We start from the raw sequence: 13707 nt of genomic DNA, 5'->3' as shown, positions 1-13707 counted from the left end.
GAAGATTTGGCAGGTGTGGGACTCAGGTAGTGATGCCAGTGGAAATCACTTGATCCCCGATTAAAGGAAATTTGCCTTTCATGTATCTTCAAAGGTATCTAGAGTCTACTGGTGTCATTAGCAATGATGGTTTATTTTCATTACCTAAACTGAATGAAAGATCTTTAATCAAACTGCGTTGTACTAGAGACAGTTCTGCTGTTTAACCATAAATATTTGGTGTGCAATCTGGTGTTGATCTGCAAGGTTAGTAGTAACTACAAAATAAGTAGTGCTTTTTTTATTTGCATTATCTACCAAGTTGTTTTTGCATATTAAGTTTGAACTTAAGACATAGGAACTAAGTTTGAGTGTGCTTTTTGAGGTGATACCTTATAGAAATAAGGGGGCACATAAGGGAATACATTCAGGATATATTGTTTCTGCTACAATTCCCAGTCACTTATTTAGCCAAGTTTTGGCACAAAAGCACTAAATCTTCTTTAGAAAAGTAAATCTCTACAGTCTGTTCCCAGCTTTCTTCTAGATTTCTCATAATATCAAGCCCACACAGAGCCCAGATTCCTCAATGGTAGCTGGTGAAATTTTTCCACCTTCTTGAGCTATATATATTCCTATGTCCTGAGCAGCAGCCTGTGTCTGTGTTTTGAGTGCAGACTGCGTTTATTTTAGATACCTGCCTCCATAAAGGAGCATAAGTGTTTCTTGCATGTCTTCATAATGAGACTTTTTTCATTACTTTCACAGAGGCTTAACCTCATTTCCAAAATGAGGTTGTTCTTGTTCTCCAAGTTAAGTAACTAAGTACAGATGTGTGTGTGTGTATGTGTGTGTGTGTGTGTGTGTGTGTGTGTGTAAAATGTTGGGAGTTTGTCCATCAAGATCCATATGTTTTTACATGTATATAGTGGTTGAAGCAAAGAACTTTATTCAGGAGGGAGTCTTAAATGTGTGCCCTTTTTTAAGCATCTACTTGAAAAGAGGTTTCATGCATGTTTACACACTTTTCTGAATAGGGGTGCATCAAAGAACAGGCTTCTTTTCTGGAATGCAAACCTTGACTGAAATATCACTGCCTGGATCACCTGCTGCTTGCAAGGCTAGCAGCAGCAAGGAGACATAAACCATAGCTCACACTGGTGTCACCAGTAAGTGAAGGACACATTGCATGTGCTCATACAACATGTTGTTCCTCAGGTGAGACCATGTGCCTTAGTAACCCACCTTTATGCAGTGGGAGCATCAAGATGAAGGTCATGGGTCCCAGAACACGGCTGTGATGAAGCAAATCTACATTGTGACATCCAAATTTGTTATATAATTAGAGCATTCAATTATAGACTGAAAGACATACTTAGACTGTGTTAGAATAATTCTCTGATATAAATGAGGTTGAGTTAATTCCCTAACAGGCCAGGCAGTGACAAGAAGTGCAGACAAGCTCCCAGCACTAACTGGGGACAAAATTAAGCAAGTGGCATTCTTGCCTGCCCTGCCCTGCCTCACCTCCTCCAGTGTCTTGTCCCTATGGCCATGACAGGCCCTGCCACGCTGAGAGCCCCTGCCACAGAGAGTAATGTCCACCTTTTGTTGTAATCTCCCAATAAATGGTTTCTCTTTGGGTTCCAGCTGTAGCTCTGCCCTTGTGCAGGGTATCGGTTGGGTAGAGCAGACACAAGCACTGGGAACAGCTAAGAATCTTCAACAATTTCAATAGTTCTCTTGGATTAATACTGGATTAATTTTGTCCCTGAAAACAATAAGTTTTGATAGGAGTCCTTGTTTCTCTAGGCTGATCTGGCTGGTTCAGCCAAAGCTTATGTAAGATGGAACATTGAGGCTTCTTTCAAAGAGAGAGGGAATGCAAGCCAAGACACAAATATGGGCCCCTATTTTCCTTTGAAAAATATGATTAGATTTCCATTTTCCTCTTAGGCAGCAATAAGCTACTCCTCTGAGTGAGCAAAGGATCCTTTATATTTTGGAGATATTTGAGGAAATTGCCATGGCATTATTGTTCCATAAGTCACTTCCAAAATATTCTAGATCTCACACAGAGGTGGAAAGAGTCTGTGACCAGACTGCACAGTCTAGAAACAACTGAGATTAAATGCAAGGGCAGCAGGCACAATGTCCAAAACAGATAAATCAGGGTGACTGCATAGTTGCATTCTTGTTTTTCCACTGTAGTAACAGAAAGGGCAAAATAAGCCTGTACAGCAATTACATGAAAAAACACATACTGGAAGAAATATTTATGCTGCATTAGCATATTCTCTGCTCTAAATGAGTTTAGGCTAATTACTTATCAGACCAAAATGGGATAAGCAGGGGAGATAAGCTCTTAATATCACATTAGGAGAAATTAATTAAGCAGAATAAACATAATTTATTTGATTCTTCTCTTTCCTATTTCAATTGCTTTACTTAGCAATCTCAGTAATGTTCTTTAACAAATTCTTTATTTGTTTTCTTAAGCAGAAAAAAAAAAATTAAAACAAGCTGGAAAGAGATTAATTTTATCCTGGTTCCTTGTTCTCTTCAGCAGATGAACAACTGCAGCATCAGCACAGATTTCTGCTACTTGGATTAATGGAGTGCCACTGCCAGTCACAGGTTGTCATCCTCTGAGTAAAGCCCTCCCAGAAGGGGATTGCTGGTGAGAAACATGAACTGAGGATTTGCTTGTTGGCTGGGATGGCAATTGGATGGATGTGCATTCCAGATTTAAGGTAACCTACAGTGTCTCCTCCAGCCTCTCGCCATCCTTGTCCTTTTCCTTTCCCCACTTCATCCCAGACCTCATCTTCTCCTACAGGAAGCCACAGTGGATCCCAGCTCCTGATCTCCCAATCTGATTAGCTCTTTGCTCACTTCCCAGTATGACACTCTTTGCTTCCAATCTTCTTGGCTGCACTGCCCTAACTCCCCAATTCCTTCTTATGATCCCAGTTCTCATCTAGAATAGGTTTGGTATCCAGTATCTCTGTCTGAGAAACTCTTCACAGTGCATTTGAATAACTCTGTTCTCTTGATCTGTGCTGCTGGGACCCAAGGAAGGCAGTCCCTGTTTTTCTTTTGTTGACTAAACTCTTACAGCTCATGTCCATCCATAGCAAATGGGGCCTCTTAGGAAAGTGTACTGTTGAAATCAAAGTCATCTTTATTAAACATGCACCATGACTTTTCATATACCTGTCACTGACACAAAAGCTGTCTTCTATCCATTTTTAAGTCCTCACACCAAACTTGCAAGATGTAGGCTTTGTCACAGAAGGCACCAGAATTTTTAACCACAGCACACTTTCACCTACAACCTGTCAGACACGTCAGAGATGTCTGAGTTGTTTTACACTAGCTCCCCTTGAGAATGTGTGTCAAGTAAAAAGTCCTGAATGATACCATTTCATATTATTTAGACAGGACAACAGTATTAATGCATTTAATCTTATAAAAAGCATTCTAATATCTTTAGTGACCACTATACAGACTTTTATTCCTTAGAGAAGATAAGGAATGTCCTTGCAAACAAGAAAAATTAGATAGTGTTGTGCCAAGGCCTATGCTCTAAGTAGTTCAAGGTGACCAGTGTGTAGCTCTGACTGTTACATAAAATAATTTGCAAAGATCAGTGAAAATTAAACACAAAATGACAGCTTCTTCAAGAAAACAAGACCCAGTGAAAAGCCCCAAGGACTATGCTGAAGTCATGTCCAGTAAGGATAAAAAAAGTGGGACTAGACTCAGGAGTAGTCTAGCAGAGTAGTATAGAAGATTTTCAGTCAGGTGTAAGAAGAATGGCACCGATTATGCGGGAGATTGTGATGGGATTTATTGCTAACACAGTATCTAACTGTTGCCAGTGCAATGTGTAATATAAGCAGGTCGGAAGGGCTGTAACATTGGGTCAGCTGGAATCATGCAGGTTTGCAGAAAGCACAACTGCAAAGCAGCAAAGCACCCATGGAGCTACATCAGGATTTTATCCCCACCTGTTACTCCCCTGTCCAAACCTGAGTGTTCCCATCCTCGGGCTGGATGAGCCCTGCAGGGGTGGGATCCACCTGGAAGCTGCCCCCAGCCTCAGAGGTCACTTTGCCATTTGGCCCAGGCTCCAGGAGCATTTTGTGCCCTTTGTAGGCCCATGTGTACCAAAATCAGTCACAGCCATCATCACTTCCCTACCTCTGGAATGCATTAATTATGCAAGCATCCAGACAGCTCCTCCTGCAATTCCCACCTGGTGTTCTTATCTTAGGACAGATCATATTCCAAGATTGCATGGGAGAGAGGGTTGGTGTGTGTTGAGGACACACTCCAAGACCCAACTATTTTTTGTCACCATCACAGGGGCAAAATTGATACAGTAAACTTTGCCAACGACCAAAATCCCGAGTGGTGTGCTATTCTGACTCCCTGGTGACCCAAATCTTGAGCTGCAAGGATGCTTACTTTGACCCAAACTGCAGAAAGATAGGTAGGCAGCAGATGCACAACAGCCTGGTTTGTATTCCTTCCCTCCCCTGTTCTTTCCTTTTTCACATGTGTTTCCCTTCGATTTCTGTTTGAGAAAAATCTGCTTGAGATACTAAAGCTGTCTTTTGGAGAGCTGCTGTGGTGCTGTTAACAAACATCCAAAAAGCTGTGTTAGAGACAGCAGGGCATTGCTGCAATTCCATGTTTCTGTGTGACCAACAGACAATATGCTGTCCTGAAATTCTCTAGCAATGAATTTGCTATTCAGTGCCAACACCAGAGAGAGAGCCTGAGTTCCCTTCCCCTGCAGCTCTTCTTTGTCCCTCTGCCATACCACCCTGCCTCTCCAGGGAAGGACTGGGCTCTGTCAACAGCTCCAGTAGAATTTCCAGCCCATCTCTGTGAACTGAATATCTCTCTTCTCTCAAATAGAAAACCCAATACTTTGTCTTTCTTGCTATATCTAAGCCTGTTAAACAATGGTGTTTTTCTCACACAGACTTTAAACGGTGAATGCAAATTGGAGTTTTAAAATTAAAGCTTGACTTTTCTGCATTCTAAATATTTTTATTCTTCTTTTTTCCCTTACATTTTTCTACATTTAATAAAGGGTTTAAAAGATTTCCTGTGATCCATATTGCCACAGGAACAAATGAGCATTTGAAGCTTCAAACCCTATCCAAAGCTTGTTTAGCAATATAGTTTTGTTCCAGTGACACAGGACCTTTAATTCATTTGACCCTCTGGGTCTGTTTGCTTTACTGAAATTTGACTCAGCAAAGTTAAATCCCCTTCTATCATTCTGCAAGACAACTCATTTTATGTTCGGATACAAACGAATTCACTGCCAAAGCTGCATAATCAACTCCCACCCTAACATTCCAGTTAGTAGGGCTGAATGGAAAAAGAAATGGTGATGATTGTATAGAAATGCACCTAATTTCTATGGAATGCTCAGTGAATATCAGAACAATAGATGGTGTGTTAACTGCTATGTTTACCAACACTCTTTTTCCTTGGCATGGTTTACATATTTATGTAAGGGGATGGCAGTCTACTGTCATTTTATTGTGCAAAATTCCTGAATGGATACCATGAAGTAATTTTTTTTTTCCCAAATGTATTTTTACTTGGTATTTGGGAAACTGTTCTGTATTGACAAGCTCTGGAGCAAAATCTAAAAGACAGGGCATCTTCTGTATTTGCAAAGATTTCTCCATGTGACTGCAAATAAGAAAATTATGGAAATATCTATTCTCTTTATATTCCATATTGTTCAATCAACATGATTTTCTCTTCCCTCTTGCTATATAATCATGTGCAGATTTTATATTGTCTCTGGTTCATTTTTAATATTTATATCTACTTATTATCAAACAAAACAGAGCAATTGGTTGTTTAAGGATGTGCTGGAACAAATTATTAGAGGAAATTTATATTTATTTCTATGTTCAGGCTATGGAAGTCTAGCCAGGGATATCTCTTTCCACTTTAAAATGTCAAGTCCATTGGAAAAGAATTAGGGGTTGGCCAAAAAAGGATTTTCCTCTCTTTTTTTTTTCCTCCTCCTCCCTTTTGTGTTAAACATTAGAGTCCATGAAAAGCAGCCTATTACTGTAAGCCATAAAGGAGGTTCTTTCCCTGTTTCAGAGAAATCTGCTTGAAATGTGTGCAGCCTTTTTGATCTCCAGGCTCCTAGTCTGGGCAAACAGATGGAGTGTTTCTACCTGGGCTATTATTTTCTTTTCCTCTTCTCCCCTTTAAGATAACCCAAGAGGAAGGACTTTTAACCCAGCACAGAGGACTGGCCCTGGCTGAGCAGATCACAGAGAGCTCTCAGTACTCCTCATCCCAGTGCACCAGCTCTTATGGACCCCAAAGCATAGGTGAACATCTGCCTCATTTCCCTGCCCTGCCTGACTGTATTTCCACCCTCTGCCAAGCTGCTGATGGCCACAGGACCTGAAGAGGGAAAGAGTGAAATCCTGCTTTCACCAAGGTAGATATGAGAGGATTGTTGGTTGCTTCTAAGTCTGAATCACTAAATTTTCAGTGGCTTGCAATATCACTAACACAGTTTCTTTTTTCCACTACCTTGTTAAATGGAAGAAACCCTTCTCTTTTATTTGAAACATTGGTTTTCTTCAGCTCCCTGGATTTCCTCTACAAGTCCTTAGGCATTTTTCTTAATATAACTCTGTGCCTCAGCTACTGAGGTAACTATATAAGAAGAGTGTGGTATGTCTGACATGACTCCTGTGTGACTCTGATCTGACACAGCCCAAAATGCAATTGGGATGTGATTGCTACATAGCAGTCTGCACCGAGCTAGCACAACACTGGGGGGAATCTTAGAGGCTGCAACAAGAATGCAGCAACATTGGAAAGGAGGCAGTGAAGTGTGGCAAAATGTGAGTAAAGGAATGGAAAGACTGAAATGGAATATTAACAGTAAATGCACTCAGGAAAAACATATCAGAGGGTGAAGGCTCCTACTCTCTGCAGACACTGGAAATAGATACTGACAATGATAATATATAATTGTTTTTTTCATTTGTTATACAAAAGAATGTACATAAGAATAATGAGGTAGGAAAATGAAAGGAACAGATTAACAAATGCACCTGAAATTTGAAAGGTATTGGACTGGCATCATTCCAGTGGCAAGAGCAGGAATCATTAACTTGAGCTATTTAGCATTCATATCAGGGCACAACTGTAGAAAACTACAGAATGGAAAAAAATCTGCACTGATCTATTGGATCGCTATAAATAATTTAAAGCAAATTCTATCTTATATTTTACAAATCAGAGGACAACTGATTATGCTGTTATGTAGTTTTATCACAGCTACCTCCTTTTATCAGAAAATGGTGGGGAGTGTTAAGCTAATGTACATTGCTTTTACCAGTCCTATTTTGGTTGTTCAATTTTTTCCTTGGAAAAAAAAAAGAGTTGTCATGTTCGTTGTTTGATACTGCTGCTATTCAGATCTGGTTTTACATTAATTCTTCTTGGTTTGTCACTCACATGTAATTAATCAAGCAGAAACTAAGAAATAAAATTATGTATTTTGTAAAGGTGAACTAAGGTTTCAGTAACTGTGAAACTGTGGCTAGGAACACTGTGACAGACTGTCAGGAACTCCAACTTGGTCTAGTTCTAGCTACACTGGTGGAGTTATGCTGAACCATATTTTCTGAGAATCTGAATTTTAAGTATCCTTGCCATGTTCTTCAAAATGCAGTATGATCTCTGTAAGAATAATAACTTGGGAAAATTTTGCTTCGGTCAATATCTGAAATGAAAATTATGTCATTAGCTGTGAGCTGTCTCCCAGGGCAAAAATACATGCAGTTATTACTTGAGACCAAGAAAAAAATTTGCAATATTCTCCTTATTTTAATCTTTTACTAGATGATGATAATGGCAAATTAGAAATTACTTCCGAGTTCCAACTTCATTTTAACATTTAGGATATCTGTCTGCTGCACATTTAAAATTATTTCCAATTACAACAATATGTGAGATATCTCAGTATCTGAGGTCCCTCACAACAGGCCCAGGGGACAGGAAAATGCAATTTCTGTGCAAATGCAAACAGAGCTATAGACTGTTTTCTCCTGGGAAGTATGTGATTGATACATGTGTATATATATAAAATATAGATATGTCTGTTATAGACATGTGTGTGTGTGCATATCTATAAACTCAATCCAGTTGTGTTTAAATCCAGAATATGTCCCTGATGCATGAACCATAATCCTTGATCCTATATCCTGAAATGTCAAATGATACCCTCAAAAAATATATTAAAATCCATTATACTTTAGACATATTACTAAAATATTCCTTTGAGGTATGACTTGTTTGAATAGAAGTACAAGAAATAAATTAGGCAGTTATTTACTTACATACTGCCCACAGTTCTATAGATTTATGAGGAAAACAAATCTGGAGTGCTGCATTGCACAACTTTGTAATGCTGCAGTTAGATTTTCCCTTGTATTTACAGACTGGTTTATTTTAAAATCTGTTCAAGCACTGGAAAATCATAAACATGCAGCTCCACAGATCTGGAGGTCAGGTTCTTGTGACTGTAATACATATCTACTTTTGGCAAAGCTTTCCAATTTAGGGTCAAACTCTGCTTGCTTTTCTTGTGTTTGATTTGGGATGGAAATACACATGAGTGAAGGAACAGGTTTTGTCAGAGTATGGTATAGCTACACAGTGCTGACTGCTCCAAACATAAGCAAAAATATGTAATAAGGTTGTAATCTAAGAGGAGCAGAATATGACAATGTTTGGTAGAAATATTTCTAAGGAGTCTATCAGCACCTTCATGATTTCATAGGAAATCTAACTAAAATATGCCTGATATATGGTTATTTATCCTTCCTAACCAGAACTTCTGAAGAATCATAGTTGAACCCTCATTTTGACTCCTCTATTAATATTAGAAATTTAAAATAAAATTAGTCAACAGATATAAAAGCTGGTATCAGCCCTAACACCTTCAATTTCTGATCATAAATGCAGTTAAGAACCACCCCTTCATTTTAAATCAGAAGAGAGCATGACTGAGGAGCTGGGCATCCTGGTACCATCAATGCTGTATATTACTCTCTTGTGATGGGGCACTGTAGAGCTGCCACTGGCATGGTCATTGATTTTTGAAGATTCTCTTTCCTGCAGCCAACCAAAGCATGATAACCCCCTCCCCCAGCAAAAAACTGGAACACACAGCAGTGCTGTGTTCAGGACATGACTGAACATTTGAGCAGCTGACGTGGCACCACTTCATCCCTGGCACTGCTGCCAGAAGGGTTGTGTATCACGTCATAACCCCAGGAAGGAATTTCTGTACAGCTGGAAATTGCATGTGAAAAAGCAAAGGCAAAATGAACCTTACCTATCTCCCCCAGATAGTACCCAAAACAAAAAGATTTTTAAAAAGGAAATGCTCTTAGATGTTCAGCATTTGCCTAGATCCATAAATGTCTAAATGTCTTGAGGTAACCCAGAGCAAAATCTGTGAGGTTTAGATATTATCTATCCAAAGTTCTTTTATATATATATATATATAATCTACTCCTTTAAATTTCATTATAATACCCTAAGAATTAATACCATGAATAGTTCCATTATCATGTAATCCCCTAAGAATTAATACCAAAAAAGTGACGGCAGAATGAACAAATTGGAGAGAAGCTTGGGATATTCCATCTCTTATGTCTTGGGGCTGAAATGAGTCATATTGTCATGTCTCCTATGGTAAAGAAGACTTTCATGGCTAAGAGGTCAGGTTAAAGCCTTGAAATTTCTGTGCAGCACTCTTGTCTGTCCAGACACAGATGGTTGAAGGGCTCAGAAGGTGTTATTCCAAGTAACACAGTCCTGTGTCTATCCACTGTGGCTTTTAACCAGGATTGTGACTTGTTTATCCTCTGTTTCTTGTCCTACCCTCTATTCAGGGCTGCTCAGAGAAGTTGTGTAATGAAACAGGAGAGTTGGTTTGGCTCCAGCTGGTCCTGGTGCCTGTTGTCCAATGTGGGTTTGTTTTAGTTGTGGGGACAACACTTGGGACACAATGAGAGAGAAACTCAAAATACTCAGAGGCTTTTGAAGAGCTGAATATTTTATTTACTAGCTAGTTACCACTGCAAATAAAAATTCTAGTACACAAGATAAGATTAGTTTTATCTTTCTGCTGGGAAATTTGTAGCATGTTCCTTCAACTTAAATTGATAGACTGAATTTTCTAATAAGCTTTGCTTCTTTGAAAACCAGCTGTCTATAAACAGCAACATGTGAAAGCAAACCAACCCTTCTTATTTTCCCTGTAGGTATAGTCAGAATCCTATCTCCAAACAACCTTAAAGAAAGTTTTCGATGCTACTTTTCTATTCTTGTTAGTTCAGCATAGCCAACAGTAAAGGCCTTGTTGACATTAGGCAAATGTGCAATGATGCAGCAAAATCAATTTAGTCACACTGATGCAAATCCCTCACACAGATGTAATGCCTGTGTGCAAAGTAGGGCATTTCTGAATATAGGCAATATTGAAAATGAAGTGAAAGAGAGAGATCCTATTCCTCCCAACTGATTTCTTTATGTGATTCATATGTGTGCCCCTGAAAGCCTAAGTTGAAAGAAAGGGACTTTCTGGTCAAAAATAAGGGTTCATTGGGAGTACTGTTGATCAGGAAGGAATATTATGACCTTTAAATTCCAAGTTGCAGTAGCTTAACAGATGAAATAATACTTTAAAAAAATACTCTTTAGCTTTAAGCTGAGAATATCTGACCTTAAAATCACTAGGAAAAGAAATACATGATTGCATAACTCCATTATATGGTTACTTTTCAGAATAGAAGTGAAAATTAATGTGTTTTTGGTCCTGGGCTGTTTTTAGTAATTTAATGTGATCTGCTGTCAAGAAGAGGGAAAACAAACCTCTGATGTTCAATAAGACTAAGAGAAGAAAATGTACCTTATTATGGGTGTTCAGTAAAAGTTCTATGGGCAAAAAATGGCACAGCCTGTGAAGGCATTATTGAAAAACAGGTGAGGTCAGCAAGGAATACCAGTAATGAGGTAATGACCATCTTCCTTTGCAGTCTGAAGAGGTTTGGGGATTTCCTTTCCTTTCCTTTCCTTTCCTTTCCTTTCCTTTCCTTTCCTTTCCTTTCCTTTCCTTTCCTTTCCTTTCCTTTCCTTTCCTTTCCTTTCCTTTCCTTTTCCTTTTCCTTTTCCTTTTCCTTTCCTTTTCCTTTTCCTTTCCTTTCCAGTGTGACTTTGAAGCAAAAATTTTAGTAATTTTGTGTCTTTTAGCTGTTATGGAGGAAAAAGTTCCAAATACTTAATGTATATAATTTATTTAACATAGTAATGAATGAAACATCAAAATCCAAATAAAATATATTTATTGAAAGCATAGTTTTTAATCAAATCCGGGATATGTTGCAATACTTTTCTTTAAAAAGTATTTTAAATTTGGGGAAACTCTTTCCCAATCTGAATGGAAGCACATTTTGGAACCTGGGATCCTTTCTGTTAAATGAATCTTTGATTCTCCTTGCAGCTGAAGACTCATGCTAGGGAGGTGAAAAGATATGCAGGGCTTCTTCTCCATGTACATTTACCTACAACCTGACTGTTAAAGCAACGTTTTCCTCCTCCACCCTCCCCCAGAAAGGAGACCAGGAAGTCCCTTTTCAGGAATGAAGTCAGGGCACAATCTCATCCTGGTAGATTACAGTCTCCCAGTGGAGCCAGGTGACTTGAGGAAATGCTGTTCTGTTCATATATTGCCAGGAGCTGGCAGTGCTTCATTTTGTTCTAGCAACAATGCTAACAAGAGCCTGAGTAGGAAACCCTCATGAGAGAAGGAATCTCAGAATATGCTGAGTTGGGAGGGACTCACAAGGATCATGGAGAAGGGCAAGGGAAGTGCTCAGGCATGCAGGGAGCTAAGCAATCAATTATTACTGGATTTCAGACCCACGGGCGATACAACTATACCCCCTGCTTTATAATTACTGAGATTCATCAACAGGAGCTGTGGCCCCCACTGGGCAAGTCCCAAGTTCCTTGAAATGAGTCTAATACCCAATGAGGTTACTTGTGCTGCTGCAGAAAGATATTTCTGGCCTTTTATGTGTCAGAAAAAAAACTGGATGTGACAGATTTGGAGCTGGCCTGTGATAATTTAGGAATATGGTCTGTTGGCCTGATTATTTGGTTGAATATCTGGGTTTAACTCATCAGAGATTCACTTGCAGTTGCATCCTTAAATCATCAGGGCTGGTCTGTGCTCCTTACCCTGGGATGCCCCACTTCCATTGACACTGCACTGCCAGGGAGCATAGGGACTTGGAAGGGGAAGGCATTAAGTTTTGAACCACAGCATCTCTACATGGGCAGGGCTAGAATCCTACTCATCCCTAGGAGAGACAGAGGGTTCCAAAGGTGCATTGGGAATTAGAGGTGGGACCTGTAAGTGTCTGATAAAACAAGTGGATAGGGCATGGTTAGGAGACATTAACTGCAATATGTTCATGTATATCTAGGCTGTTTCCATGTGTTTGTGGAATTTTCAGTGAAACCGAAAACTAAAAAATACCTTTGGAATAAAAAGGATGTTGTGAGAACCACAATAATTTCCATCAGTTTTTATCTAATACTGGGTGTTCAGAACTGGCATGTTGTCTCTCATCTTAGGCAAGCTCTTTTCCCCCGAAAGGGAATCTAATGGATAAACCCAGGGTTAATTTATAAAAGCAGAGTGTATTCCCTGACCATGAAACCAATAGGAAAGTGTGCAGAGGTGATATTATTCCATAGTTTACAGTGGAGATATGTTGTGTGGAGAGCTGGAAACATTACATGGCAGCTGCTCACTCCAGAGTGCTGGACCCAGCCTTATTTGTGGTGAGTTTCCAGCTGAAACTGGTCAACCAAATCTCTTCTCAGTTGTTAAAGTCTCTGTTGTTTTTTGCCAGGTGCTGGAGAAATATTTTACTTGGGTAAAGAGCATAAATAATAGGACCCAAAAACGTTTCCAAGAAATCATCCTCCAGTCTGGAAGAAAAGTTTTATGTGTGTGTCTGTATATGTTAGGTGACTGAAATACAAAAACCAGAAAGTTGAAAATCCTAAGAAAATTACCTGAACCAGGTAGTTTTTCTCACTCTCTCCTTACTGAAAGGACAAGTCAGTATAGCTTGATGGGTTCTTGATTGTGGAGTTCCAAAAGGCAGCCTACAGATCTAAGCTATATTCTAGATCAATTCCTAATTCAGCCTTCAGAACTTGGGAGGCACTATGCTCATTCATTGCTTGTTCCAGATATTTTAGTATATAAAGTTCTCCTACTTCACTCTTGCTAGAAAGGTTAATAAATTATGTTTGCCTAACCATGAATTCCTAATGCATTCATCTTGCTTCCAGTGGACATATTTTATATTTTACAGATTTCGGAAACCAACCACATTTTAAGATGTCCATTTCTCAAAAAGACACAGAACAGTAAAGGCTGTATATTCTTGGGACACATCCTCCCAGTGACTGCTTTGTGTTGTAATAGAGTCTGTCCAGAAAGCTGCCAGATCTATGTCTTGGATGACTAGTGTCAAAAGCATTTTTTAATGACACAGATGGAGCACTGAGTCTCCTCCCCACTTCCTTCACTGTTGCCACATAAAGGTTAAACTGGGCTGGCACACT

This window comes from Ammospiza nelsoni, chromosome 5, assembly GCF_027579445.1.
Source record: "Ammospiza nelsoni isolate bAmmNel1 chromosome 5, bAmmNel1.pri, whole genome shotgun sequence".
Lineage (NCBI taxonomy): Eukaryota > Metazoa > Chordata > Aves > Passeriformes > Passerellidae > Ammospiza > Ammospiza nelsoni.
The sequence above is the reverse complement of the archived record's forward strand: the minus strand, read 5'-3'. Positions refer to the sequence as shown.